This window comes from Ranitomeya imitator, chromosome 4, assembly GCF_032444005.1.
Source record: "Ranitomeya imitator isolate aRanImi1 chromosome 4, aRanImi1.pri, whole genome shotgun sequence".
Lineage (NCBI taxonomy): Eukaryota > Metazoa > Chordata > Amphibia > Anura > Dendrobatidae > Ranitomeya > Ranitomeya imitator.
In genome coordinates this window covers 661,088,902-661,116,678 of record NC_091285.1, presented here as the reverse complement: position 1 = coordinate 661,116,678, position 27,777 = coordinate 661,088,902, and the positions used below count along the sequence as shown (strand labels likewise).

General features: G+C 39.8%; 22 non-coding genes across 22 annotated transcripts; all 22 read right to left on the bottom strand.

Moving 5' to 3' along the window:
* Positions 1–595: 595 nt before the first annotated feature.
* Positions 596–668, bottom strand: TRNAK-UUU (transfer RNA lysine (anticodon UUU)). The gene has a single exon. It is a non-coding gene; the product is annotated as a tRNA-Lys (tRNA).
* Positions 669–4,627: 3,959 nt separating this feature from the next.
* Positions 4,628–4,700, bottom strand: TRNAK-UUU (transfer RNA lysine (anticodon UUU)). Its single transcript has one exon. It is a non-coding gene; the product is annotated as a tRNA-Lys (tRNA).
* A 1,943-nt stretch (positions 4,701–6,643) lies between these two features.
* On the bottom strand, positions 6,644–6,716 carry TRNAK-UUU (transfer RNA lysine (anticodon UUU)). Its single transcript has one exon. It is a non-coding gene; the product is annotated as a tRNA-Lys (tRNA).
* A 935-nt stretch (positions 6,717–7,651) lies between these two features.
* On the bottom strand, positions 7,652–7,724 carry TRNAK-UUU (transfer RNA lysine (anticodon UUU)). The gene has a single exon. It is a non-coding gene; the product is annotated as a tRNA-Lys (tRNA).
* Positions 7,725–8,659: 935 nt separating this feature from the next.
* TRNAK-UUU (transfer RNA lysine (anticodon UUU)) lies at positions 8,660–8,732 on the bottom strand. Its single transcript has one exon. It is a non-coding gene; the product is annotated as a tRNA-Lys (tRNA).
* A 935-nt stretch (positions 8,733–9,667) lies between these two features.
* Positions 9,668–9,740, bottom strand: TRNAK-UUU (transfer RNA lysine (anticodon UUU)). The gene has a single exon. It is a non-coding gene; the product is annotated as a tRNA-Lys (tRNA).
* Positions 9,741–10,675: 935 nt separating this feature from the next.
* TRNAK-UUU (transfer RNA lysine (anticodon UUU)) lies at positions 10,676–10,748 on the bottom strand. The gene has a single exon. It is a non-coding gene; the product is annotated as a tRNA-Lys (tRNA).
* A 935-nt stretch (positions 10,749–11,683) lies between these two features.
* On the bottom strand, positions 11,684–11,756 carry TRNAK-UUU (transfer RNA lysine (anticodon UUU)). Its single transcript has one exon. It is a non-coding gene; the product is annotated as a tRNA-Lys (tRNA).
* Positions 11,757–12,691: 935 nt separating this feature from the next.
* On the bottom strand, positions 12,692–12,764 carry TRNAK-UUU (transfer RNA lysine (anticodon UUU)). Its single transcript has one exon. It is a non-coding gene; the product is annotated as a tRNA-Lys (tRNA).
* Positions 12,765–13,699: 935 nt separating this feature from the next.
* On the bottom strand, positions 13,700–13,772 carry TRNAK-UUU (transfer RNA lysine (anticodon UUU)). Its single transcript has one exon. It is a non-coding gene; the product is annotated as a tRNA-Lys (tRNA).
* Positions 13,773–14,707: 935 nt separating this feature from the next.
* On the bottom strand, positions 14,708–14,780 carry TRNAK-UUU (transfer RNA lysine (anticodon UUU)). Its single transcript has one exon. It is a non-coding gene; the product is annotated as a tRNA-Lys (tRNA).
* A 935-nt stretch (positions 14,781–15,715) lies between these two features.
* On the bottom strand, positions 15,716–15,788 carry TRNAK-UUU (transfer RNA lysine (anticodon UUU)). The gene has a single exon. It is a non-coding gene; the product is annotated as a tRNA-Lys (tRNA).
* A 935-nt stretch (positions 15,789–16,723) lies between these two features.
* On the bottom strand, positions 16,724–16,796 carry TRNAK-UUU (transfer RNA lysine (anticodon UUU)). The gene has a single exon. It is a non-coding gene; the product is annotated as a tRNA-Lys (tRNA).
* Positions 16,797–17,731: 935 nt separating this feature from the next.
* On the bottom strand, positions 17,732–17,804 carry TRNAK-UUU (transfer RNA lysine (anticodon UUU)). The gene has a single exon. It is a non-coding gene; the product is annotated as a tRNA-Lys (tRNA).
* Positions 17,805–18,739: 935 nt separating this feature from the next.
* TRNAK-UUU (transfer RNA lysine (anticodon UUU)) lies at positions 18,740–18,812 on the bottom strand. The gene has a single exon. It is a non-coding gene; the product is annotated as a tRNA-Lys (tRNA).
* Positions 18,813–19,747: 935 nt separating this feature from the next.
* TRNAK-UUU (transfer RNA lysine (anticodon UUU)) lies at positions 19,748–19,820 on the bottom strand. The gene has a single exon. It is a non-coding gene; the product is annotated as a tRNA-Lys (tRNA).
* A 935-nt stretch (positions 19,821–20,755) lies between these two features.
* TRNAK-UUU (transfer RNA lysine (anticodon UUU)) lies at positions 20,756–20,828 on the bottom strand. Its single transcript has one exon. It is a non-coding gene; the product is annotated as a tRNA-Lys (tRNA).
* Positions 20,829–22,771: 1,943 nt separating this feature from the next.
* On the bottom strand, positions 22,772–22,844 carry TRNAK-UUU (transfer RNA lysine (anticodon UUU)). Its single transcript has one exon. It is a non-coding gene; the product is annotated as a tRNA-Lys (tRNA).
* A 935-nt stretch (positions 22,845–23,779) lies between these two features.
* On the bottom strand, positions 23,780–23,852 carry TRNAK-UUU (transfer RNA lysine (anticodon UUU)). Its single transcript has one exon. It is a non-coding gene; the product is annotated as a tRNA-Lys (tRNA).
* A 935-nt stretch (positions 23,853–24,787) lies between these two features.
* On the bottom strand, positions 24,788–24,860 carry TRNAK-UUU (transfer RNA lysine (anticodon UUU)). Its single transcript has one exon. It is a non-coding gene; the product is annotated as a tRNA-Lys (tRNA).
* A 934-nt stretch (positions 24,861–25,794) lies between these two features.
* Positions 25,795–25,867, bottom strand: TRNAK-UUU (transfer RNA lysine (anticodon UUU)). The gene has a single exon. It is a non-coding gene; the product is annotated as a tRNA-Lys (tRNA).
* A 935-nt stretch (positions 25,868–26,802) lies between these two features.
* Positions 26,803–26,875, bottom strand: TRNAK-UUU (transfer RNA lysine (anticodon UUU)). The gene has a single exon. It is a non-coding gene; the product is annotated as a tRNA-Lys (tRNA).
* Positions 26,876–27,777: the final 902 nt, after the last annotated feature.

The following is a 27,777-nucleotide window of genomic DNA, read 5'->3' as shown; positions in this document are numbered from 1 at the left end:
ATGACCACGTAATAACACAAAATAGTGACTGAATACCGCCATACTAAGTTACACCCACTTTACTCTCGTGATGACCTCACGTGAGTCTGCTTGTGGGATGCCCTCAGCCGTTCAGAATTTTATGAAATTCCCAACTTATGTGATATCTTTACCCCTGAAGATCGCAAAAGGTTCAGATCGCCGCCATATCTTTTATCAGGATTTTACCACTACCCAGAGACCAAACATCACATGGCTGTTGTTAGCGATCTGTCTACTATTGATTTGTGGCTTATAGGCAGGAGTTACAGTTATGAAAATAAGCATCTTCTGAATATCACCATAACAGAACCAAGTAATAGTGCTAAACAGTGACTGAGTACCATCATACCATAGCCATGGTACATAACATTACCAGTGATCACTTGCTGCTGGTGCCAAAAAAGCAACCGAGCAGAACATGGTCACGGCTCTATACTGTCATAAACTAGCTGAAATCAAAGAAACTACGGTAACCAAGATATTTTTCTGAATAGTCACCATCATTTGTTTTTCAGTAGTTTTCTCACATCCTTAAATTATAGCGTTTATTGTTTTCCGCTTTATTAAAAGCATCCGCCCGAACAGGGACTTGAACCCTGGACCCTCAGATTAAAAGTCTGATGCTCTACCGACTGAGCTATCCGGGCTCTGTATCGAGTCGTGACTGAATACCGCCAAACCGTCACCATATACTAACAACAAATGTGATAAAATATCGCCAAACCACCACCACATAATAACACCAAATAGTGACTGAATACCGCCATACAATCACCACATAATAACACTGTAAACTGACTGAATATCGCCATGCAACACAAACATAATGACCTAAAATAGCGACAGAATACTGCCATACCATCACCACATAATAACAGCATATAATGACTGAACACCGCCATACAATTACCACATAAAATCACCAAATAGTGACTGAACACCATCCCAACATAAAAACACCAAATATTGACTGATTACCACAATACCATGACCACATAATAACACAAAATAGTGACTGAATACCGCCATACTAAGTTACACCCACTTTACTCTCGTGATGACCTCACGTGAGTCTGCTTGTGGAATGCCCTCAGCCGTTCAGAATTTTATGAAATTCCCAACTTATGTGATATCTTTACCCCTGAAGATCGCAAAAGGTTCAGATCGCCGCCATATCTTTTATCAGGATTTTACCACTACCCAGAGACCAAACATCACATGGCTGTTGTTAGCGATCTGTCTACTATTGATTTGTGGCTTATAGGCAGGAGTTACAGTTATGAAAATAAGCATCTTCTGAATATCACCATAACAGAACCAAGTAATAGTGCTAAACAGTGACTGAGTACCATCATACCATAGCCATGGTACATAACATTACCAGTGATCACTTGCTGCTGGTGCCAAAAAAGCAACCGAGCAGAACATGGTCACGGCTCTATACTGTCATAAACTAGCTGAAATCAAAGAAACTACGGTAACCAAGATATTTTTCTGAATAGTCACCATCATTTGTTTTTCAGTAGTTTTCTCACATCCTTAAATTATAGCGTTTATTGTTTTCCGCTTTATTAAAAGCATCAGCCCGAACAGGGACTTGAACCCTGGGCCCTCAGATTAAAAGTCTGATGCTCTACCGACTGAGCTATCCGGGCTCTGTATTGAGTCGTGACTGAATACCGCCAAACCGTCACCATATACTAACAACAAATGTGATAAAATATCGCCAAACCACCACCACATAATAACACCAAATAGTGACTGAATACCGCCATACAATCACCACATAATAACACTGTAAACTGACTGAATATCGCCATGCAACACAAACATAATAACCTAAAATAGCGACAGAATACTGCCATACCATCACTACATAATAACAGCATATAATGACTGAACACCGCCATACAATTACCACATAAAATCACCAAATAGTGACTGAACACCATCCCAACATAAAAACACCAAATAATGACTGATTACCACAATACCATGACCACATAATAACACAAAATAGTGACTGAATACCGCCATACTAAGTTACACCCACTTTACTCTCGTGATGACCTCACGTGAGTCTGCTTGTGGGATGCCCTCAGCCGTTCAGAATTTTATGAAATTCCCAACTTATGTGATATCTTTACCCCTGAAGATCGCAAAAGGTTCAGATCGCCGCCATATCTTTTATCAGGATTTTACCACTACCCAGAGACCAAACATCACATGGCTGTTGTTAGCGATCTGTCTACTATTGATTTGTGGCTTATAGGCAGGAGTTACAGTTATGAAAATAAGCATCTTCTGAATATCACCATAACAGAACCAAGTAATAGTGCTAAACAGTGACTGAGTACCATCATACCATAGCCATGGTACATAACATTACCAGTGATCACTTGCTGCTGGTGCCAAAAAAGCAACCGAGCAGAACATGGTCACGGCTCTATACTGTCATAAACTAGCTGAAATCAAAGAAACTACGGTAACCAAGATATTTTTCTGAATAGTCACCATCATTTGTTTTTCAGTAGTTTTCTCACATCCTTAAATTATAGCGTTTATTGTTTTCCGCTTTATTAAAAGCATCCGCCCGAACAGGGACTTGAACCCCGGACCCTCAGATTAAAAGTCTGATGCTCTACCGACTGAGCTATCCGGGCTCTGTATCGAGTCATGACTGAATACCGCCAAACCGTCACCATATACTAACAACAACTGTGATAAAATATCGCCAAACCACCAGCACATAATAAAAACAAATAGTGACTGAATACCGCCATACAATCACCACATAATAACACTGTAAACTGACTGAATATCGCCATGCAACACAAACATAATAACCTAAAATAGCGACAGAATACTGCCATACCATCACCACATAATAACAGCATATAATGACTGAACACCGCCATACAATTACCACATAAAATCATCAAATAGTGACTGAACACCATCCCAACATAAAAACACCAAATAATGACTGATTACCACAATACCATGACCACATAATAACACAAAATAGTGACTGAATACCGCCATACTAAGTTACACCCACTTTACTCTCGTGATGACCTCACGTGAGTCTGCTTGTGGGATGCCCTCAGCCGTTCAGAATTTTATGAAATTCCCAACTTATGTGATATCTTTACCCCTGAAGATCGCAAAAGGTTGAGATCGCCGCCATATCTTTTATCAGGATTTTACCACTACCCAGAGACCAAACATCACATGGCTGTTGTTAGCGATCTGTCTACTATTGATTTGTGGCTTGTAGGCAGGAGTTACAGTTATGAAAATAAGCATCTTCTGAATATCACCATAACAGAACCAAGTAATAGTGCTAAACAGTGACTGAGTACCATCATACCATAGCCATGGTACATAACATTACCAGTGATCACTTGCTGCTGGTGCCAAAAAAGCAACCGAGCAGAACATGGTCACGGCTCTATACTGTCATAAACTAGCTGAAATCAAAGAAACTACGGTAACCAAGATATTTTTCTGAATAGTCACCATCATTTGTTTTTCAGTAGTTTTCTCACATCCTTAAATTATAGCGTTTATTGTTTTCCGCTTTATTAAAAGCATCCGCCCGAACAGGGACTTGAACCCTGGACCCTCAGATTAAAAGTCTGATGCTTTACCGACTGAGCTATCCGGGCTCTGTATCGAGTCGTGACTGAATACCGCCAAACCGTCACCATATACTAACAACAAATGTGATAAAATATCGCCAAACCACCACCACATAATAACACCAAATAGTGACTGAATACCGCCATACAATCACCACATAATAACACTGTAAACTGACTGAATATCGCCATGCAACACAAACATAATAACCTAAAATAGCGACAGAATACTGCCATACCATCACCACATAATAACAGCATATAATGACTGAACACCGCCATACAATTACCACATAAAATCACCAAATAGTGACTGAACACCATCCCAACATAAAAACACCAAATAATGACTGATTACCACAATACCATGACCACATAATAACACAAAATAGTGACTGAATACCGCCATACTAAGTTACACCCACTTTACTCTCGTGATGACCTCACGTGAGTCTGCTTGTGGGATGCCCTCAGCCGTTCAGAATTTTATGAAATTCCCAACTTATGTGATATCTTTACCCCTGAAGATCGCAAAAGGTTGAGATCGCCGCCATATCTTTTATCAGGATTTTACCACTACCCAGAGACCAAACATCACATGGCTGTTGTTAGCGATCTGTCTACTATTGATTTGTGGCTTATAGGCAGGAGTTACAGTTATGAAAATAAGCATCTTCTGAATATCACCATAACAGAACCAAGTAATAGTGCTAAACAGTGACTGAGTACCATCATACCATAGCCATGGTACATAACATTACCAGTGATCACTTGCTGCTGGTGCCAAAAAAGCAACCGAGCAGAACATGGTCACGGCTCTATACTGTCATAAACTAGCTGAAATCAAAGAAACTACGGTAACCAAGATATTTTTCTGAATAGTCACCATCATTTGTTTTTCAGTAGTTTTCTCACATCCTTAAATTATTGCGTTTATTGTTTTCCGCTTTATTAAAAGCATCCGCCCGAACAGGGACTTGAACCCTGGACCCTCAGATTAAAAGTCTGATGCTCTACCGACTGAGCTATCCGGGCTCTGTATCGAGTCGTGACTGAATACCGCCAAACCGTCACCATATACTAACAACAAATGTGATAAAATATCGCCAAACCACCACCACATAATAACACCAAATAGTGACTGAATACCGCCATACAATCACCACATAATAACACTGTAAACTGACTGAATATCGCCATGCAACACAAACATAATAACCTAAAATAGCGACAGAATTCTGCCATACCATCACCACATAATAACAGCATATAATGACTGAACACCGCCATACAATTACCACATAAAATCACCAAATAGTGACTGAACACCATCCCAACATAAAAACACCAAATAATGACTGATTACCACAATACCATGACCACATAATAACACAAAATAGTGACTGAATACCGCCATACTAAGTTACACCCACTTTACTCTCGTGATGACCTCACTTGAGTCTGCTTGTGGGATGCCCTCAGCCGTTCAGAATTTTATGAAATTCCCAACTTATGTGATATCTTTACCCCTGAAGATCGCAAAAGGTTGAGATCGCCGCCATATCTTTTATCAGGATTTTACCACTACCCAGAGACCAAACATCACATGGCTGTTGTTAGCGATCTGTCTACTATTGATTTGTGGCTTATAGGCAGGAGTTACAGTTATGAAAATAAGCATCTTCTGAATATCACCATAACAGAACCAAGTAATAGTGCTAAACAGTGACTGAGTACCATCATACCATAGCCATGGTACATAACATTACCAGTGATCATTTGCTGCTGGTGCCAAAAAAGCAACCGAGCAGAACATGGTCACGGCTCTATACTGTCATAAACTAGCTGAAATCAAAGAAACTACGGTAACCAAGATATTTTTCTGAATAGTCACCATCATTTGTTTTTCAGTAGTTTTCTCACATCCTTAAATTATAGCGTTTATTGTTTTCCGCTTTATTAAAAGCATCCGCCCGAACAGGGACTTGAACCCTGGACCCTCAGATTAAAAGTCTGATGCTCTACCGACTGAGCTATCCAGGCTCTGTATCAAGTCGTGACTGAATACCGCCAAACCGTCACCATATACTAACAACAAATGTGATAAAATATCGCCAAACCACCACCACATAATAACACCAAATAGTGACTGAATACCGCCATACAATCACCACATAATAACACTGTAAACTGACTGAATATCGCCATGCAACACAAACATAATAACCTAAAATAGCGACAGAATACTGCCATACCATCACCACATAATAACAGCATATAATGACTGAACACCGCCATACAATTACCACATAAAATCACCAAATAGTGACTGATCACCATCCCAACATAAAAACACCAAATAATGACTGATTACCACAATACCATGACCACATAATAACACAAAATAGTGACTGAATACCGCCATACTAAGTTACACCCACTTTACTCTCGTGATGACCTCACGTGAGTCTGCTTGTGGGATGCCCTCAGCCGTTCAGAATTTTATGAAATTCCCAACTTATGTGATATCTTTACCCCTGAAGATCGCAAAAGGTTCAGATCGCCGCCATATCTTTTATCAGGATTTTACCACTACCCAGAGACCAAACATCACATGGCTGTTGTTAGCGATCTGTCTACTATTGATTTGTGGCTTATAGGCAGGAGTTACAGTTATGAAAATAAGCATCTTCTGAATATCACCATAACAGAACCAAGTAATAGTGCTAAACAGTGACTGAGTACCATCATACCATAGCCATGGTACATAACATTACCAGTGATCACTTGCTGCTGGTGCCAAAAAAGCAACCGAGCAGAACATGGTCACGGCTCTATACTGTCATAAACTAGCTGAAATCAAAGAAACTACGGTAACCAAGATATTTTTCTGAATAGTCACCATCATTTGTTTTTCAGTAGTTTTCTCACATCCTTAAATTATAGCGTTTATTGTTTTCCGCTTTATTAAAAGCATCCGCCCGAACAGGGACTTGAACCCTGGACCCTCAGATTAAAAGTCTGATGCTCTACCGACTGAGCTATCCGGGCTCTGTATCGAGTCGTGACTGAATACCGCCAAACCGTCACCATATACTAACAACAAATGTGATAAAATATCGCCAAACCACCACCACATAATAACACCAAATAGTGACTGAATACCGCCATACAATCACCACATAATAACACTGTAAACTGACTGAATATCGCCATGCAACACAAACATAATAACCTAAAATAGCGACAGAATACTGCCATACCATCACCACATAATAACAGCATATAATGACTGAACACCGCCATACAATTACCACATAAAATCACCAAATAGTGACTGAACACCATCCCAACATAAAAACACCAAATAATGACTGATTACCACAATACCATGACCACATAATAACACAAAATAGTGACTGAATACCGCCATACTAAGTTACACCCACTTTACTCTCGTGATGACCTCACGTGAGTCTGCTTGTGGGATGCCCTCAGCCGTTCAGAATTTTATGAAATTCCCAACTTATGTGATATCTTTACCCCTGAAGATCGCAAAAGGTTGAGATCGCCGCCATATCTTTTATCAGGATTTTACCACTACCCAGAGACCAAACATCACATGGCTGTTGTTAGCGATCTGTCTACTATTGATTTGTGGCTTATAGGCAGGAGTTACAGTTATGAAAATAAGCATCTTCTGAATATCACCATAACAGAACCAAGTAATAGTGCTAAACAGTGACTGAGTACCATCATACCATAGCCATGGTACATAACATTACCAGTGATCACTTGCTGCTGGTGCCAAAAAAGCAACCGAGCAGAACATGGTCACGGCTCTATACTGTCATAAACTAGCTGAAATCAAAGAAACTACGGTAACCAAGATATTTTTCTGAATAGTCACCATCATTTGTTTTTCAGTAGTTTTCTCACATCCTTAAATTATAGCGTTTATTGTTTTCCGCTTTATTAAAAGCATCCGCCCGAACAGGGACTTGAACCCTGGACCCTCAGATTAAAAGTCTGATGCTCTACCGACTGAGCTATCCGGGCTCTGTATCGAGTCGTGACTGAATACCGCCAAACCGTCACCATATACTAACAACAAATGTGATAAAATATCGCCAAACCACCACCACATAATAACACCAAATAGTGACTGAATACCGCCATACAATCACCACATAATAACACTGTAAACTGACTGAATATCGCCATGCAACACAAACATAATAACCTAAAATAGCGACAGAATACTGCCATACCATCACCACATAATAACAGCATATAATGACTGAACACCGCCATACAATTACCACATAAAATCACCAAATAGTGACTGAACACCATCCCAACATAAAAACACCAAATAATGACTGATTACCACAATACCATGACCACATAATAACACAAAATAGTGACTGAATACCGCCATACTAAGTTACACCCACTTTACTCTCGTGATGACCTCACGTGAGTCTGCTTGTGGGATGCCCTCAGCCGTTCAGAATTTTATGAAATTCCCAACTTATGTGATATCTTTACCCCTGAAGATCGCAAAAGGTTGAGATCGCCGCCATATCTTTTATCAGGATTTTACCACTACCCAGAGACCAAACATCACATGGCTGTTGTTAGCGATCTGTCTACTATTGATTTGTGGCTTATAGGCAGGAGTTACAGTTATGAAAATAAGCATCTTCTGAATATCACCATAACAGAACCAAGTAATAGTGCTAAACAGTGACTGAGTACCATCATACCATAGCCATGGTACATAACATTACCAGTGATCACTTGCTGCTGGTGCCAAAAAAGCAACCGAGCAGAACATGGTCACGGCTCTATACTGTCATAAACTAGCTGAAATCAAAGAAACTACGGTAACCAAGATATTTTTCTGAATAGTCACCATCATTTGTTTTTCAGTAGTTTTCTCACATCCTTAAATTATAGCGTTTATTGTTTTCCGCTTTATTAAAAGCATCCGCCCGAACAGGGACTTGAACCCTGGACCCTCAGATTAAAAGTCTGATGCTCTACCGACTGAGCTATCCGGGCTCTGTATCGAGTCGTGACTGAATACCGCCAAACCGTCACCATATACTAACAACAAATGTGATAAAATATCGCCAAACCACCACCACATAATAACACCAAATAGTGACTGAATACCGCCATACAATCACCACATAATAACACTGTAAACTGACTGAATATCGCCATGCAACACAAACATAATAACCTAAAATAGCGACAGAATACTGCCATACCATCACCACATAATAACAGCATATAATGACTGAACACCGCCATACAATTACCACATAAAATCACCAAATAGTGACTGAACACCATCCCAACATAAAAACACCAAATAATGACTGATTACCACAATACCATGACCACATAATAACACAAAATAGTGACTGAATACCGCCATACTAAGTTACACCCACTTTACTCTCGTGATGACCTCACGTGAGTCTGCTTGTGGGATGCCCTCAGCCGTTCAGAATTTTATGAAATTCCCAACTTATGTGATATCTTTACCCCTGAAGATCGCAAAAGGTTGAGATCGCCGCCATATCTTTTATCAGGATTTTACCACTACCCAGAGACCAAACATCACATGGCTGTTGTTAGCGATCTGTCTACTATTGATTTGTGGCTTATAGGCAGGAGTTACAGTTATGAAAATAAGCATCTTCTGAATATCACCATAACAGAACCAAGTAATAGTGCTAAACAGTGACTGAGTACCATCATACCATAGCCATGGTACATAACATTACCAGTGATCACTTGCTGCTGGTGCCAAAAAAGCAACCGAGCAGAACATGGTCACGGCTCTATACTGTCATAAACTAGCTGAAATCAAAGAAACTACGGTAACCAAGATATTTTTCTGAATAGTCACCATCATTTGTTTTTCAGTAGTTTTCTCACATCCTTAAATTATTGCGTTTATTGTTTTCCGCTTTATTAAAAGCATCCGCCCGAACAGGGACTTGAACCCTGGACCCTCAGATTAAAAGTCTGATGCTCTACCGACTGAGCTATCCGGGCTCTGTATCGAGTCGTGACTGAATACCGCCAAACCGTCACCATATACTAACAACAAATGTGATAAAATATCGCCAAACCACCACCACATAATAACACCAAATAGTGACTGAATACCGCCATACAATCACCACATAATAACACTGTAAACTGACTGAATATCGCCATGCAACACAAACATAATAACCTAAAATAGCGACAGAATTCTGCCATACCATCACCACATAATAACAGCATATAATGACTGAACACCGCCATACAATTACCACATAAAATCACCAAATAGTGACTGAACACCATCCCAACATAAAAACACCAAATAATGACTGATTACCACAATACCATGACCACATAATAACACAAAATAGTGACTGAATACCGCCATACTAAGTTACACCCACTTTACTCTCGTGATGACCTCACTTGAGTCTGCTTGTGGGATGCCCTCAGCCGTTCAGAATTTTATGAAATTCCCAACTTATGTGATATCTTTACCCCTGAAGATCGCAAAAGGTTGAGATCGCCGCCATATCTTTTATCAGGATTTTACCACTACCCAGAGACCAAACATCACATGGCTGTTGTTAGCGATCTGTCTACTATTGATTTGTGGCTTATAGGCAGGAGTTACAGTTATGAAAATAAGCATCTTCTGAATATCACCATAACAGAACCAAGTAATAGTGCTAAACAGTGACTGAGTACCATCATACCATAGCCATGGTACATAACATTACCAGTGATCATTTGCTGCTGGTGCCAAAAAAGCAACCGAGCAGAACATGGTCACGGCTCTATACTGTCATAAACTAGCTGAAATCAAAGAAACTACGGTAACCAAGATATTTTTCTGAATAGTCACCATCATTTGTTTTTCAGTAGTTTTCTCACATCCTTAAATTATAGCGTTTATTGTTTTCCGCTTTATTAAAAGCATCCGCCCGAACAGGGACTTGAACCCTGGACCCTCAGATTAAAAGTCTGATGCTCTACCGACTGAGCTATCCGGGCTCTGTATCAAGTCGTGACTGAATACCGCCAAACCGTCACCATATACTAACAACAAATGTGATAAAATATCGCCAAACCACCACCACATAATAACACCAAATAGTGACTGAATACCGCCATACAATCACCACATAATAACACTGTAAACTGACTGAATATCGCCATGCAACACAAACATAATAACCTAAAATAGCGACAGAATACTGCCATACCATCACCACATAATAACAGCATATAATGACTGAACACCGCCATACAATTACCACATAAAATCACCAAATAGTGACTGATCACCATCCCAACATAAAAACACCAAATAATGACTGATTACCACAATACCATGACCACATAATAACACAAAATAGTGACTGAATACCGCCATACTAAGTTACACCCACTTTACTCTCGTGATGACCTCACGTGAGTCTGCTTGTGGGATGCCCTCAGCCGTTCAGAATTTTATGAAATTCCCAACTTATGTGATATCTTTACCCCTGAAGATCGCAAAAGGTTCAGATCGCCGCCATATCTTTTATCAGGATTTTACCACTACCCAGAGACCAAACATCACATGGCTGTTGTTAGCGATCTGTCTACTATTGATTTGTGGCTTATAGGCAGGAGTTACAGTTATGAAAATAAGCATCTTCTGAATATCACCATAACAGAACCAAGTAATAGTGCTAAACAGTGACTGAGTACCATCATACCATAGCCATGGTACATAACATTACCAGTGATCACTTGCTGCTGGTGCCAAAAAAGCAACCGAGCAGAACATGGTCACGGCTCTATACTGTCATAAACTAGCTGAAATCAAAGAAACTACGGTAACCAAGATATTTTTCTGAATAGTCACCATCATTTGTTTTTCAGTAGTTTTCTCACATCCTTAAATTATAGCGTTTATTGTTTTCCGCTTTATTAAAAGCATCCGCCCGAACAGGGACTTGAACCCTGGACCCTCAGATTAAAAGTCTGATGCTCTACCGACTGAGCTATCCGGGCTCTGTATCGAGTCGTGACTGAATACCGCCAAACCGTCACCATATACTAACAACAAATGTGATAAAATATCGCCAAACCACCACCACATAATAACACCAAATAGTGACTGAATACCGCCATACAATCACCACATAATAACACTGTAAACTGACTGAATATCGCCATGCAACACAAACATAATAACCTAAAATAGCGACAGAATACTGCCATACCATCACCACATAATAACAGCATATAATGACTGAACACCGCCATACAATTACCACATAAAATCACCAAATAGTGACTGAACACCATCCCAACATAAAAACACCAAATAATGACTGATTACCACAATACCATGACCACATAATAACACAAAATAGTGACTGAATACCGCCATACTAAGTTACACCCACTTTACTCTCGTGATGACCTCACGTGAGTCTGCTTGTGGGATGCCCTCAGCCGTTCAGAATTTTATGAAATTCCCAACTTATGTGATATCTTTACCCCTGAAGATCGCAAAAGGTTGAGATCGCCGCCATATCTTTTATCAGGATTTTACCACTACCCAGAGACCAAACATCACATGGCTGTTGTTAGCGATCTGTCTACTATTGATTTGTGGCTTATAGGCAGGAGTTACAGTTATGAAAATAAGCATCTTCTGAATATCACCATAACAGAACCAAGTAATAGTGCTAAACAGTGACTGAGTACCATCATACCATAGCCATGGTACATAACATTACCAGTGATCACTTGCTGCTGGTGCCAAAAAAGCAACCGAGCAGAACATGGTCACGGCTCTATACTGTCATAAACTAGCTGAAATCAAAGAAACTACGGTAACCAAGATATTTTTCTGAATAGTCACCATCATTTGTTTTTCAGTAGTTTTCTCACATCCTTAAATTATAGCGTTTATTGTTTTCCGCTTTATTAAAAGCATCCGCCCGAACAGGGACTTGAACCCTGGACCCTCAGATTAAAAGTCTGATGCTCTACCGACTGAGCTATCCGGGCTCTGTATCGAGTCGTGACTGAATACCGCCAAACCGTCACCATATACTAACAACAAATGTGATAAAATATCGCCAAACCACCACCACATAATAACACCAAATAGTGACTGAATACCGCCATACAATCACCACATAATAACACTGTAAACTGACTGAATATCGCCATGCAACACAAACATAATAACCTAAAATAGCGACAGAATACTGCCATACCATCACCACATAATAACAGCATATAATGACTGAACACCGCCATACAATTACCACATAAAATCACCAAATAGTGACTGAACACCATCCCAACATAAAAACACCAAATAATGACTGATTACCACAATACCATGACCACATAATAACACAAAATAGTGACTGAATACCGCCATACTAAGTTACACCCACTTTACTCTCGTGATGACCTCACGTGAGTCTGCTTGTGGGATGCCCTCAGCCGTTCAGAATTTTATGAAATTCCCAACTTATGTGATATCTTTACCCCTGAAGATCGCAAAAGGTTGAGATCGCCGCCATATCTTTTATCAGGATTTTACCACTACCCAGAGACCAAACATCACATGGCTGTTGTTAGCGATCTGTCTACTATTGATTTGTGGCTTATAGGCAGGAGTTACAGTTATGAAAATAAGCATCTTCTGAATATCACCATAACAGAACCAAGTAATAGTGCTAAACAGTGACTGAGTACCATCATACCATAGCCATGGTACATAACATTACCAGTGATCACTTGCTGCTGGTGCCAAAAAAGCAACCGAGCAGAACATGGTCACGGCTCTATACTGTCATAAACTAGCTGAAATCAAAGAAACTACGGTAACCAAGATATTTTTCTGAATAGTCACCATCATTTGTTTTTCAGTAGTTTTCTCACATCCTTAAATTATAGCGTTTATTGTTTTCCGCTTTATTAAAAGCATCCGCCCGAACAGGGACTTGAACCCTGGACCCTCAGATTAAAAGTCTGATGCTCTACCGACTGAGCTATCCGGGCTCTGTATCGAGTCGTGACTGAATACCGCCAAACCGTCACCATATACTAACAACAAATGTGATAAAATATCGCCAAACCACCACCACATAATAACACCAAATAGTGACTGAATACCGCCATACAATCACCACATAATAACACTGTAAACTGACTGAATATCGCCATGCAACACAAACATAATAACCTAAAATAGCGACAGAATACTGCCATACCATCACCACATAATAACAGCATATAATGACTGAACACCGCCATACAATTACCACATAAAATCACCAAATAGTGACTGAACACCATCCCAACATAAAAACACCAAATAATGACTGATTACCACAATACCATGACCACATAATAACACAAAATAGTGACTGAATACCGCCATACTAAGTTACACCCACTTTACTCTCGTGATGACCTCACGTGAGTCTGCTTGTGGGATGCCCTCAGCCGTTCAGAATTTTATGAAATTCCCAACTTATGTGATATCTTTACCCCTGAAGATCGCAAAAGGTTGAGATCGCCGCCATATCTTTTATCAGGATTTTACCACTACCCAGAGACCAAACATCACATGGCTGTTGTTAGCGATCTGTCTACTATTGATTTGTGGCTTATAGGCAGGAGTTACAGTTATGAAAATAAGCATCTTCTGAATATCACCATAACAGAACCAAGTAATAGTGCTAAACAGTGACTGAGTACCATCATACCATAGCCATGGTACATAACATTACCAGTGATCACTTGCTGCTGGTGCCAAAAAAGCAACCGAGCAGAACATGGTCACGGCTCTATACTGTCATAAACTAGCTGAAATCAAAGAAACTATGGTAACCAAGATATTTTTCTGAATAGTCACCATCATTTGTTTTTCAGTAGTTTTCTCACATCCTTAAATTATAGCGTTTATTGTTTTCCGCTTTATTAAAAGCATCCGCCCGAACAGGGACTTGAACCCTGGACCCTCAGATTAAAAGTCTGATGCTCTACCGACTGAGCTATCCGGGCTCTGTATCGAGTCGTGACTGAATACCGCCAAACCGTCACCATATACTAACAACAAATGTGATAAAATATCGCCAAACCACCACCACATAATAACACCAAATAGTGACTGAATACCGCCATACAATCACCACATAATAACACTGTAAACTGACTGAATATCGCCATGCAACACAAACATAATAACCTAAAATAGCGACAGAATACTGCCATACCATCACCACATAATAACAGCATATAATGACTGAACACCGCCATACAATTACCACATAAAATCACCAAATAGTGACTGATCACCATCCCAACATAAAAACACCAAATAATGACTGATTACCACAATACCATGACCACATAATAACACAAAATAGTGACTGAATACCGCCATACTAAGTTACACCCACTTTACTCTCGTGATGACCTCACGTGAGTCTGCTTGTGGGATGCCCTCAGCCGTTCAGAATTTTATGAAATTCCCAACTTATGTGATATCTTTACCCCTGAAGATCGCAAAAGGTTGAGATCGCCGCCATATCTTTTATCAGGATTTTACCACTACCCAGAGACCAAACATCACATGGCTGTTGTTAGCGATCTGTCTACTATTGATTTGTGGCTTATAGGCAGGAGTTACAGTTATGAAAATAAGCATCTTCTGAATATCACCATAACAGAACCAAGTAATAGTGCTAAACAGTGACTGAGTACCATCATACCATAGCCATGGTACATAACATTACCAGTGATCACTTGCTGCTGGTGCCAAAAAAGCAACCGAGCAGAACATGGTCACGGCTCTATACTGTCATAAACTAGCTGAAATCAAAGAAACTACGGTAACCAAGATATTTTTCTGAATAGTCACCATCATTTGTTTTTCAGTAGTTTTCTCACATCCTTAAATTATAGCGTTTATTGTTTTCCGCTTTATTAAAAGCATCCGCCCGAACAGGGACTTGAACCCTGGACCCTCAGATTAAAAGTCTGATGCTCTACCGACTGAGCTATCCGGGCTCTGTATCGAGTCGTGACTGAATACCGCCAAACCGTCACCATATACTAACAACAAATGTGATAAAATATCGCCAAACCACCACCACATAATAACACCAAATAGTGACTGAATACCGCCATACAATCACCACATAATAACACTGTAAACTGACTGAATATCGCCATGCAACACAAACATAATAACCTAAAATAGCGACAGAATACTGCCATACCATCACCACATAATAACAGCATATAATGACTGAACACCGCCATACAATTACCACATAAAATCACCAAATAGTGACTGAACACCATCCCAACATAAAAACACCAAATAATGACTGATTACCACAATACCATGACCACGTAATAACACAAAATAGTGACTGAATACCGCCATACTAAGTTACACCCACTTTACTCTCGTGATGACCTCACGTGAGTCTGCTTGTGGGATGCCCTCAGCCGTTCAGAATTTTATGAAATTCCCAACTTATGTGATATCTTTACCCCTGAAGATCGCAAAAGGTTGAGATCGCCGCCATATCTTTTATCAGGATTTTACCACTACCCAGAGACCAAACATCACATGGCTGTTGTTAGCGATCTGTCTACTATTGATTTGTGGCTTATAGGCAGGAGTTACAGTTATGAAAATAAGCATCTTCTGAATATCACCATAACAGAACCAAGTAATAGTGCTAAACAGTGACTGAGTACCATCATACCATAGCCATGGTACATAACATTACCAGTGATCACTTGCTGCTGGTGCCAAAAAAGCAACCGAGCAGAACATGGTCACGGCTCTATACTGTCATAAACTAGCTGAAATCAAAGAAACTACGGTAACCAAGATATTTTTCTGAATAGTCACCATCATTTGTTTTTCAGTAGTTTTCTCACATCCTTAAATTATAGCGTTTATTGTTTTCCGCTTTATTAAAAGCATCCGCCCGAACAGGGACTTGAACCCTGGACCCTCAGATTAAAAGTCTGATGCTCTACCGACTGAGCTATCCGGGCTCTGTATCGAGTCGTGACTGAATACCGCCAAACCGTCACCATATACTAACAACAAATGTGATAAAATATCGCCAAACCACCACCACATAATAACACCAAATAGTGACTGAATACCGCCATACAATCACCACATAATAACACTGTAAACTGACTGAATATCGCCATGCAACACAAACATAATAACCTAAAATAGCGACAGAATACTGCCATACCATCACCACATAATAACAGCATATAATGACTGAACACCGCCATACAATTACCACATAAAATCACCAAATAGTGACTGAACACCATCCCAACATAAAAACACCAAATAATGACTGATTACCACAATACCATGACCACATAATAACACAAAATAGTGACTGAATACCGCCATACTAAGTTACACCCACTTTACTCTCGTGATGACCTCACGTGAGTCTGCTTGTGGGATGCCCTCAGCCGTTCAGAATTTTATGAAATTCCCAACTTATGTGATATCTTTACCCCTGAAGATCGCAAAAGGTTGAGATCGCCGCCATATCTTTTATCAGGATTTTACCACTACCCAGAGACCAAACATCACATGGCTGTTGTTAGCGATCTGTCTACTATTGATTTGTGGCTTATAGGCAGGAGCTACAGTTATGAAAATAAGCATCTTCTGAATATCACCATAACAGAACCAAGTAATAGTGCTAAACAGTGACTGAGTACCATCATACCATAGCCATGTTACATAACATTACCAGTGATCACTTGCTGCTGGTGCCAAAAAAGCAACCGAGCAGAACATGGTCACGGCTCTATACTGTCATAAACTAGCTGAAATCAAAGAAACTACGGTAACCAAGATATTTTTCTGAATAGTCACCATCATTTGTTTTTCAGTAGTTTTCTCACATCCTTAAATTATAGCGTTTATTGTTTTCCGCTTTATTAAAAGCATCCGCCCGAACAGGGACTTGAACCCTGGACCCTCAGATTAAAAGTCTGATGCTCTACCGACTGAGCTATCCGGGCTCTGTATCGAGTCGTGACTGAATACCGCCAAACCGTCACCATATACTAACAACAAATGTGATAAAATATCGCCAAACCACCACCACATAATAACACCAAATAGTGACTGAATACCGCCATACAATCACCACATAATAACACTGTAAACTGACTGAATATCGCCATGCAACACAAACATAATAACCTAAAATAGCGACAGAATACTGCCATACCATCACCACATAATAACAGCATATAATGACTGAACACCGCCATACAATTACCACATAAAATCACCAAATAGTGACTGAACACCATCCCAACATAAAAACACCAAATAATGACTGATTACCACAATACCATGACCACGTAATAACACAAAATAGTGACTGAATACCGCCATACTAAGTTACACCCACTTTACTCTCGTGATGACCTCACGTGAGTCTGCTTGTGGGATGCCCTCAGCCGTTCAGAATTTTATGAAATTCCCAACTTATGTGATATCTTTACCCCTGAAGATCGCAAAAGGTTGAGATCGCCGCCATATCTTTTATCAGGATTTTACCACTACCCAGAGACCAAACATCACATGGCTGTTGTTAGCGATCTGTCTACTATTGATTTGTGGCTTATAGGCAGGAGTTACAGTTATGAAAATAAGCATCTTCTGAATATCACCATAACAGAACCAAGTAATAGTGCTAAACAGTGACTGAGTACCATCATACCATAGCCATGGTACATAACATTACCAGTGATCACTTGCTGCTGGTGCCAAAAAAGCAACCGAGCAGAACATGGTCATGGCTCTATACTGTCATAAACTAGCTGAAATCAAAGAAACTACGGTAACCAAGATATTTTTCTGAATAGTCACCATCATTTGTTTTTCAGTAGTTTTCTCACATCCTTAAATTATAGCGTTTATTGTTTTCCGTTTTATTAAAAGCATCCGCCCGAACAGGGACTTGAACCCTGGACCCTCAGATTAAAAGTCTGATGCTCTACCGACTGAGCTATCCGGGCTCTGTATCGAGTCGTGACTGAATACCGCCAAACCGTCACCATATACTAACAACAAATGTGATAAAATATCGCCAAACCACCACCACATAATAACACCAAATAGTGACTGAATACCGCCATACAATCACCACATAATAACACTGTAAACTGACTGAATATCGCCATGCAACACAAACATAATAACCTAAAATAGCGACAGAATACTGCCATACCATCACCACATAATAACAGCATATAATGACTGAACACCGCCATACAATTACCACATAAAATCACCAAATAGTGACTGAACACCATCCCAACATAAAAACACCAAACAATGACTGATTACCACAATACCATGACCACGTAATAACACAAAATAGTGACTGAATACCGCCATACTAAGTTACACCCACTTTACTCTCGTGATGACCTCACGTGAGTCTGCTTGTGGGATGCCCTCAGCCGTTCAGAATTTTATGAAATTCCCAACTTATGTGATATCTTTACCCCTGAAGATCGCAAAAGGTTCAGATCGCCGCCATATCTTTTATCAGGATTTTACCACTACCCAGAGACCAAACATCACATGGCTGTTGTTAGCGATCTGTCTACTATTGATTTGTGGCTTATAGGCAGGAGTTACAGTTATGAAAATAAGCATCTTCTGAATATCACCATAACAGAACCAAGTAATAGTGCTAAACAGTGACTGAGTACCATCATACCATAGCCATGGTACATAACATTACCAGTGATCACTTGCTGCTGGTGCCAAAAAAGCAACCGAGCAGAACATGGTCACGGCTCTATACTGTCATAAACTAGCTGAAATCAAAGAAACTACGGTAACCAAGATATTTTTCTGAATAGTCACCATCATTTGTTTTTCAGTAGTTTTCTCACATCCTTAAATTATAGCGTTTATTGTTTTCCGCTTTATTAAAAGCATCCGCCCGAACAGGGACTTGAACCCTGGACCCTCAGATTAAAAGTCTGATGCTCTACCGACTGAGCTATCCGGGCTCTGTATCGAGTCGTGACTGAATACCGCCAAACCGTCACCATATACTAACAACAAATGTGATAAAATATCGCCAAACCACCACCACATAATAACACCAAATAGTGACTGAATACCGCCATACAATCACCACATAATAACACTGTAAACTGACTGAATATCGCCATGCAACACAAACATAATAACCTAAAATAGCGACAGAATACTGCCATACCATCACCACATAATAACAGCATATAATGACTGAACACCGCCATACAATTACCACATAAAATCACCAAATAGTGACTGAACACCATCCCAACATAAAAACACCAAATAATGACTGATTACCACAATACCATGACCACATAATAACACAAAATAGTGACTGAATACCGCCATACTAAGTTACACCCACTTTACTCTCGTGATGACCTCACGTGAGTCTGCTTGTGGGATGCCCTCAGCCGTTCAGAATTTTATGAAATTCCCAACTTATGTGATATCTTTACCCCTGAAGATCGCAAAAGGTTGAGATCGCCGCCATATCTTTTATCAGGATTTTACCACTACCCAGAGACCAAACATCACATGGCTGTTGTTAGCGATCTGTCTACTATTGATTTGTGGCTTATAGGCAGGAGTTACAGTTATGAAAATAAGCATCTTCTGAATATCACCATAACAGAACCAAGTAATAGTGCTAAACAGTGACTGAGTACCATCATACCATATCCATGGTACATAACATTACCAGTGATCACTTGCTGCTGGTGCCAAAAAAGCAACCGAGCAGAACATGGTCACGGCTCTATACTGTCATAAACTAGCTGAAATCAAAGAAACTACGGTAACCAAGATATTTTTCTGAATAGTCACCATCATTTGTTTTTCAGTAGTTTTCTCACATCCTTAAATTATAGCGTTTATTGTTTTCCGCTTTATTAAAAGCATCCGCCCGAACAGGGACTTGAACCCTGGACCCTCAGATTAAAAGTCTGATGCTCTACCGACTGAGCTATCCGGGCTCTGTATCAAGTCGTGACTGAATACCGCCAAACCGTCACCATATACTAACAACAAATGTGATAAAATATCGCCAAACCACCACCACATAATAACACCAAATAGTGACTGAATACCGCCATACAATCACCACATAATAACACTGTAAACTGACTGAATATCGCCATGCAACACAAACATAATAACCTAAAATAGCGACAGAATACTGCCATACCATCACCACATAATAACAGCATATAATGACTGAACACCGCCATACAATTACCACATAAAATCACCAAATAGTGACTGATCACCATCCCAACATAAAAACACCAAATAATGACTGATTACCACAATACCATGACCACATAATAACACAAAATAGTGACTGAATACCGCCATACTAAGTTACACCCACTTTACTCTCGTGATGACCTCACGTGAGTCTGCTTGTGGGATGCCCTCAGCCGTTCAGAATTTTATGAAATTCCCAACTTATGTGATATCTTTACCCCTGAAGATCGCAAAAGGTTGAGATCGCCGCCATATCTTTTATCAGGATTTTACCACTACCCAGAGACCAAACATCACATGGCTGTTGTTAGCGATCTGTCTACTATTGATTTGTGGCTTATAGGCAGGAGTTACAGTTATGAAAATAAGCATCTTCTGAATATCACCATAACAGAACCAAGTAATAGTGCTAAACAGTGACTGAGTACCATCATACCATAGCCATGGTACATAACATTACCAGTGATCACTTGCTGCTGGTGCCAAAAAAGCAACCGAGCAGAACATGGTCACGGCTCTATACTGTCATAAACTAGCTGAAATCAAAGAAACTACGGTAACCAAGATATTTTTCTGAATAGTCACCATCATTTGTTTTTCAGTAGTTTTCTCACATCCTTAAATTATAGCGTTTATTGTTTTCCGCTTTATTAAAAGCATCCGCCCGAACAGGGACTTGAACCCTGGACCCTCAGATTAAAAGTCTGATGCTCTACCGACTGAGCTATCCGGGTTCTGTATCGAGTCGTGACTGAATACCGCCAAACCGTCACCATATACTAACAACAAATGTGATAAAATATCGCCAAACCACCACCACATAATAACACCAAATAGTGACTGAATACCGCCATACAATCACCACATAATAACACTGTAAACTGACTGAATATCGCCATGCAACACAAACATAATAACCTAAAATAGCGACAGAATACTGCCATACCATCACCACATAATAACAGCATATAATGACTGAACACCGCCATACAATTACCACATAAAATCACCAAATAGTGACTGAACACCATCCCAACATAAAAACACCAAATAATGACTGATTACCACAATACCATGACCACATAATAACACAAAATAGTGACTGAATACCGCCATACTAAGTTACACCCACTTTACTCTCGTGATGACCTCACGTGAGTCTGCTTGTGGGATGCCCTCAGCCGTTCAGAATTTTATGAAATTCCCAACTTATGTGATATCTTTACCCCTGAAGATCGCAAAAGGTTGAGATCGCCGCCATATCTTTTATCAGGATTTTACCACTACCCAGAGACCAAACATCACATGGCTGTTGTTAGCGATCTGTCTACTATTGATTTGTGGCTTATAGGCAGGAGCTACAGTTATGAAAATAAGCATCTTCTGAATATCACCATAACAGAACCAAGTAATAGTGCTAAACAGTGACTGAGTACCATCATACCATAGTCATGTTACATAACATTACCAGTGATCACTTGCTGCTGGTGCCAAAAAAGCAACCGAGCAGAACATGGTCACGGCTCTATACTGTCATAAACTAGCTGAAATCAAAGAAACTACGGTAACCAAGATATTTTTCTGAATAGTCACCATCATTTGTTTTTCAGTAGTTTTCTCACATCCTTAAATTATAGCGTTTATTGTTTTCCGCTCTATTGAAAGCATCCGCCCGAACAGGGACTTGAACCCTGGACCCTCAGATTAAAAGTCTGATGCTCTACCGACTGAGCTATCCGGGCTCTGTATCGAGTCGTGACTGAATACCGCCAAACCGTCACCATATACTAACAACAAATGTGATAAAATATCGCCAAACCACCACCACATAATAACACCAAATAGTGACTGAATACCGCCATACAATCACCACATAATAACACTGTAAACTGACTGAATATCGCCATGCAACACAAACATAATAACCTAAAATAGCGACAGAATACTGCCATACCATCACCACATAATAACAGCATATAATGACTGAACACCGCCATACAATTACCACATAAAATCACCAAATAGTGACTGAACACCATCCCAACATAAAAACACCAAATAATGACTGATTACCACAATACCATGACCACGTAATAACACAAAATAGTGACTGAATACCGCCATACTAAGTTACACCCACTTTACTCTCGTGATGACCTCACGTGAGTCTGCTTGTGGGATGCCCTCAGCCGTTCAGAATTTTATGAAATTCCCAACTTATGTGATATCTTTACCCCTGAAGATCGCAAAAGGTTGAGATCGCCGCCATATCTTTTATCAGGATTTTACCACTACCCAGAGACCAAACATCACATGGCTGTTGTTAGCGATCTGTCTACTATTGATTTGTGGCTTATAGGCAGGAGTTACAGTTATGAAAATAAGCATCTTCTGAATATCACCATAACAGAACCAAGTAATAGTGCTAAACAGTGACTGAGTACCATCATACCATAGCCATGGTACATAACATTACCAGTGATCACTTGCTGCTGGTGCCAAAAAAGCAACCGAGCAGAACATGGTCACGGCTCTATACTGTCATAAACTAGCTGAAATCAAAGAAACTACGGTAACCAAGATATTTTTCTGAATAGTCACCATCATTTGTTTTTCAGTAGTTTTCTCACATCCTTAAATTATAGCGTTTATTGTTTTCCGCTTTATTAAAAGCATCCGCCCGAACAGGGACTTGAACCCTGGACCCTCAGATTAAAAGTCTGATGCTCTACCGACTGAGCTATCCGGGCTCTGTATCGAGTCGTGACTGAATACCGCCAAACCGTCACCATATACTAACAACAAATGTGATAAAATATCGCCAAACCACCACCACATAATAACACCAAATAGTGACTGAATACCGCCATACAATCACCACATAATAACACTGTAAACTGACTGAATATCGCCATGCAACAGAAACATAATAACCTAAAATAGCGACAGAATACTGCCATACCATCACCACATAATAACAGCATATAATGACTGAACACCGCCATACAATTACCACATAAAATCACCAAATAGTGACTGAACACCATCCCAACATAAAAACACCAAATAATGACTGATTACCACAATACCATGACCACATAATAACACAAAATAGTGACTGAATACCGCCATACTAAGTTACACCCACTTTACTCTCGTGATGACCTCACGTGAGTCTGCTTGTGGGATGCCCTCAGCCGTTCAGAATTTTATGAAATTCCCAACTTATGTGATATCTTTACCCCTGAAGATCGCAAAAGGTTGAGATCGCCGCCATATCTTTTATCAGGATTTTACCACTACCCAGAGACCAAACATCACATGGCTGTTGTTAGCGATCTGTCTACTATTGATTTGTGGCTTATAGGCAGGAGTTACAGTTATGAAAATAAGCATCTTCTGAATATCACCATAACAGAACCAAGTAATAGTGCTAAACAGTGACTGAGTACCATCATACCATAGCCATGGTACATAACATTACCAGTGATCACTTGCTGCTGGTGCCAAAAAAGCAACCGAGCAGAACATGGTCACGGCTCTATACTGTCATAAACTAGCTGAAATCAAAGAAACTACGGTAACCAAGATATTTTTCTGAATAGTCACCATCATTTGTTTTTCAGTAGTTTTCTCACATCCTTAAATTATAGCGTTTATTGTTTTCCGCTTTATTAAAAGCATCCGCCCGAACAGGGACTTGAACCCTGGACCCTCAGATTAAAAGTCTGATGCTCTACCGACTGAGCTATCCGGGCTCTGTATCGAGTCGTGACTGAATACCGCCAAACCGTCACCATATACTAACAACAAATGTGATAAAATATCGCCAAACCACCACCACATAATAACACCAAATAGTGACTGAATACCGCCATACAATCACCACATAATAACACTGTAAACTGACTGAATATCGCCATGCAACACAAACATAATAACCTAAAATAGCGACAGAAACTGCCATACCATCACCACATAATAACAGCATATAATGACTGAACACCGCCATACAATTACCACATAAAATCACCAAATAGTGACTGATCACCATCCCAACATAAAAACACCAAATAATGACTGATTACCACAATACCATGACCACATAATAACACAAAATAGTGACTGAATACCGCCATACTAAGTTACACCCACTTTACTCTCGTGATGACCTCACGTGAGTCTGCTTGCGGGATGCCCTCAGCCGTTCAGAATTTTATGAAATTCCCAACTTATGTGATATCTTTACCCCTGAAGATCGCAAAAGGTTCAGATCGCCGCCATATCTTTTATCAGGATTTTACCACTACCCAGAGACCAAACATCACATGGCTGTTGTTAGCGATCTGTCTACTATTGATTTGTGGCTTATAGGCAGGAGTTACAGTTATGAAAATAAGCATCTTCTGAATATCACCATAACAGAACCAAGTAATAGTGCTAAACAGTGACTGAGTACCATCATACCATAGCCATGGTACATAACATTACCAGTGATCACTTGCTGCTGGTGCCAAAAAAGCAACCGAGCAGAACATGGTCACGGCTCTATACTGTCATAAACTAGCTGAAATCAAAGAAACTACGGTAACCAAGATATTTTTCTGAATAGTCACCATCATTTGTTTTTCAGTAGTTTTCTCACATCCTTAAATTATAGCGTTTATTGTTTTCCGCTTTATTAAAAGCATCCGCCCGAACAGGGACTTGAACCCTGGACCCTCAGATTAAAAGTCTGATGCTCTACCGACTGAGCTATCCGGGCTCTGTATCGAGTCGTGACTGAATACCGCCAAACCGTCACCATATACTAACAACAAATGTGATAAAATATCGCCAAACCACCACCACATAATAACACCAAATAGTGACTGAATACCGCCATACAATCACCACATAATAACACTGTAAACTGACTGAATATCGCCATGCAACACAAACATAATAACCTAAAATAGCGACAGAATACTGCCATACCATCACCACATAATAACAGCATATAATGACTGAACACCGCCATACAATTACCACATAAAATCACCAAATAGTGACTGAACACCATCCCAACATAAAAACACCAAATAATGACTGATTACCACAATACCATGACCACATAATAACACAAAATAGTGACTGAATACCGCCATACTAAGTTACACCCACTTTACTCTCGTGATGACCTCACGTGAGTCTGCTTGTGGGATGCCCTCAGCCGTTCAGAATTTTATGAAATTCCCAACTTATGTGATATCTTTACCCCTGAAGATCGCAAAAGGTTGAGATCGCCGCCATATCTTTTATCAGGATTTTACCACTACCCAGAGACCAAACATCACATGGCTGTTGTTAGCGATCTGTCTACTATTGATTTGTGGCTTATAGGCAGGAGTTACAGTTATGAAAATAAGCATCTTCTGAATATCACCATAACAGAACCAAGTAATAGTGCTAAACAGTGACTGAGTACCATCATACCATAGCCATGGTACATAACATTACCAGTGATCACTTGCTGCTGGTGCCAAAAAAGCAACCGAGCAGAACATGGTCACGGCTCTATACTGTCATAAACTAGCTGAAATCAAAGAAACTACGGTAACCAAGATATTTTTCTGAATAGTCACCATCATTTGTTTTTCAGTAGTTTTCTCACATCCTTAAATTATAGCGTTTATTGTTTTCCGCTTTATTAAAAGCATCCGCCCGAACAGGGACTTGAACCCTGGACCCTCAGATTAAAAGTCTGATGCTCTACCGACTGAGCTATCCGGGCTCTGTATCGAGTCGTGACTGAATACCGCCAAACCGTCACCATATACTAACAACAAATGTGATAAAATATCGCCAAACCACCACCACATAATAACACCAAATAGTGACTGAATACCGCCATACAATCACCACATAATAACACTGTAAACTGACTGAATATCGCCATGCAACACAAACATAATAACCTAAAATAGCGACAGAAACTGCCATACCATCACCACATAATAACAGCATATAATGACTGAACACCGCCATACAATTACCACATAAAATCACCAAATAGTGACTGATCACCATCCCAACATAAAAACACCAAATAATGACTGATTACCACAATACCATGACCACATAATAACACAAAATAGTGACTGAATACCGCCATACTAAGTTACACCCACTTTACTCTCGTGATGACCTCACGTGAGTCTGCTTGCGGGATGCCCTCAGCCGTTCAGAATTTTATGAAATTCCCAACTTATGTGATATCTTTACCCCTGAAGATCGCAAAAGGTTCAGATCGCCGCCATATCTTTTATCAGGATTTTACCACTACCCAGAGACCAAACATCACATGGCTGTTGTTAGCGATCTGTCTACTATTGATTTGTGGCTTATAGGCAGGAGTTACAGTTATGAAAATAAGCATCTTCTGAATATCACCATAACAGAACCAAGTAATAGTGCTAAACAGTGACTGAGTACCATCATACCATAGCCATGGTACATAACATTACCAGTGATCACTTGCTGCTGGTGCCAAAAAAGCAACCGAGCAGAACATGGTCACGGCTCTATACTGTCATAAACTAGCTGAAATCAAAGAAACTACGGTAACCAAGATATTTTTCTGAATAGTCACCATCATTTGTTTTTCAGTAGTTTTCTCACATCCTTAAATTATAG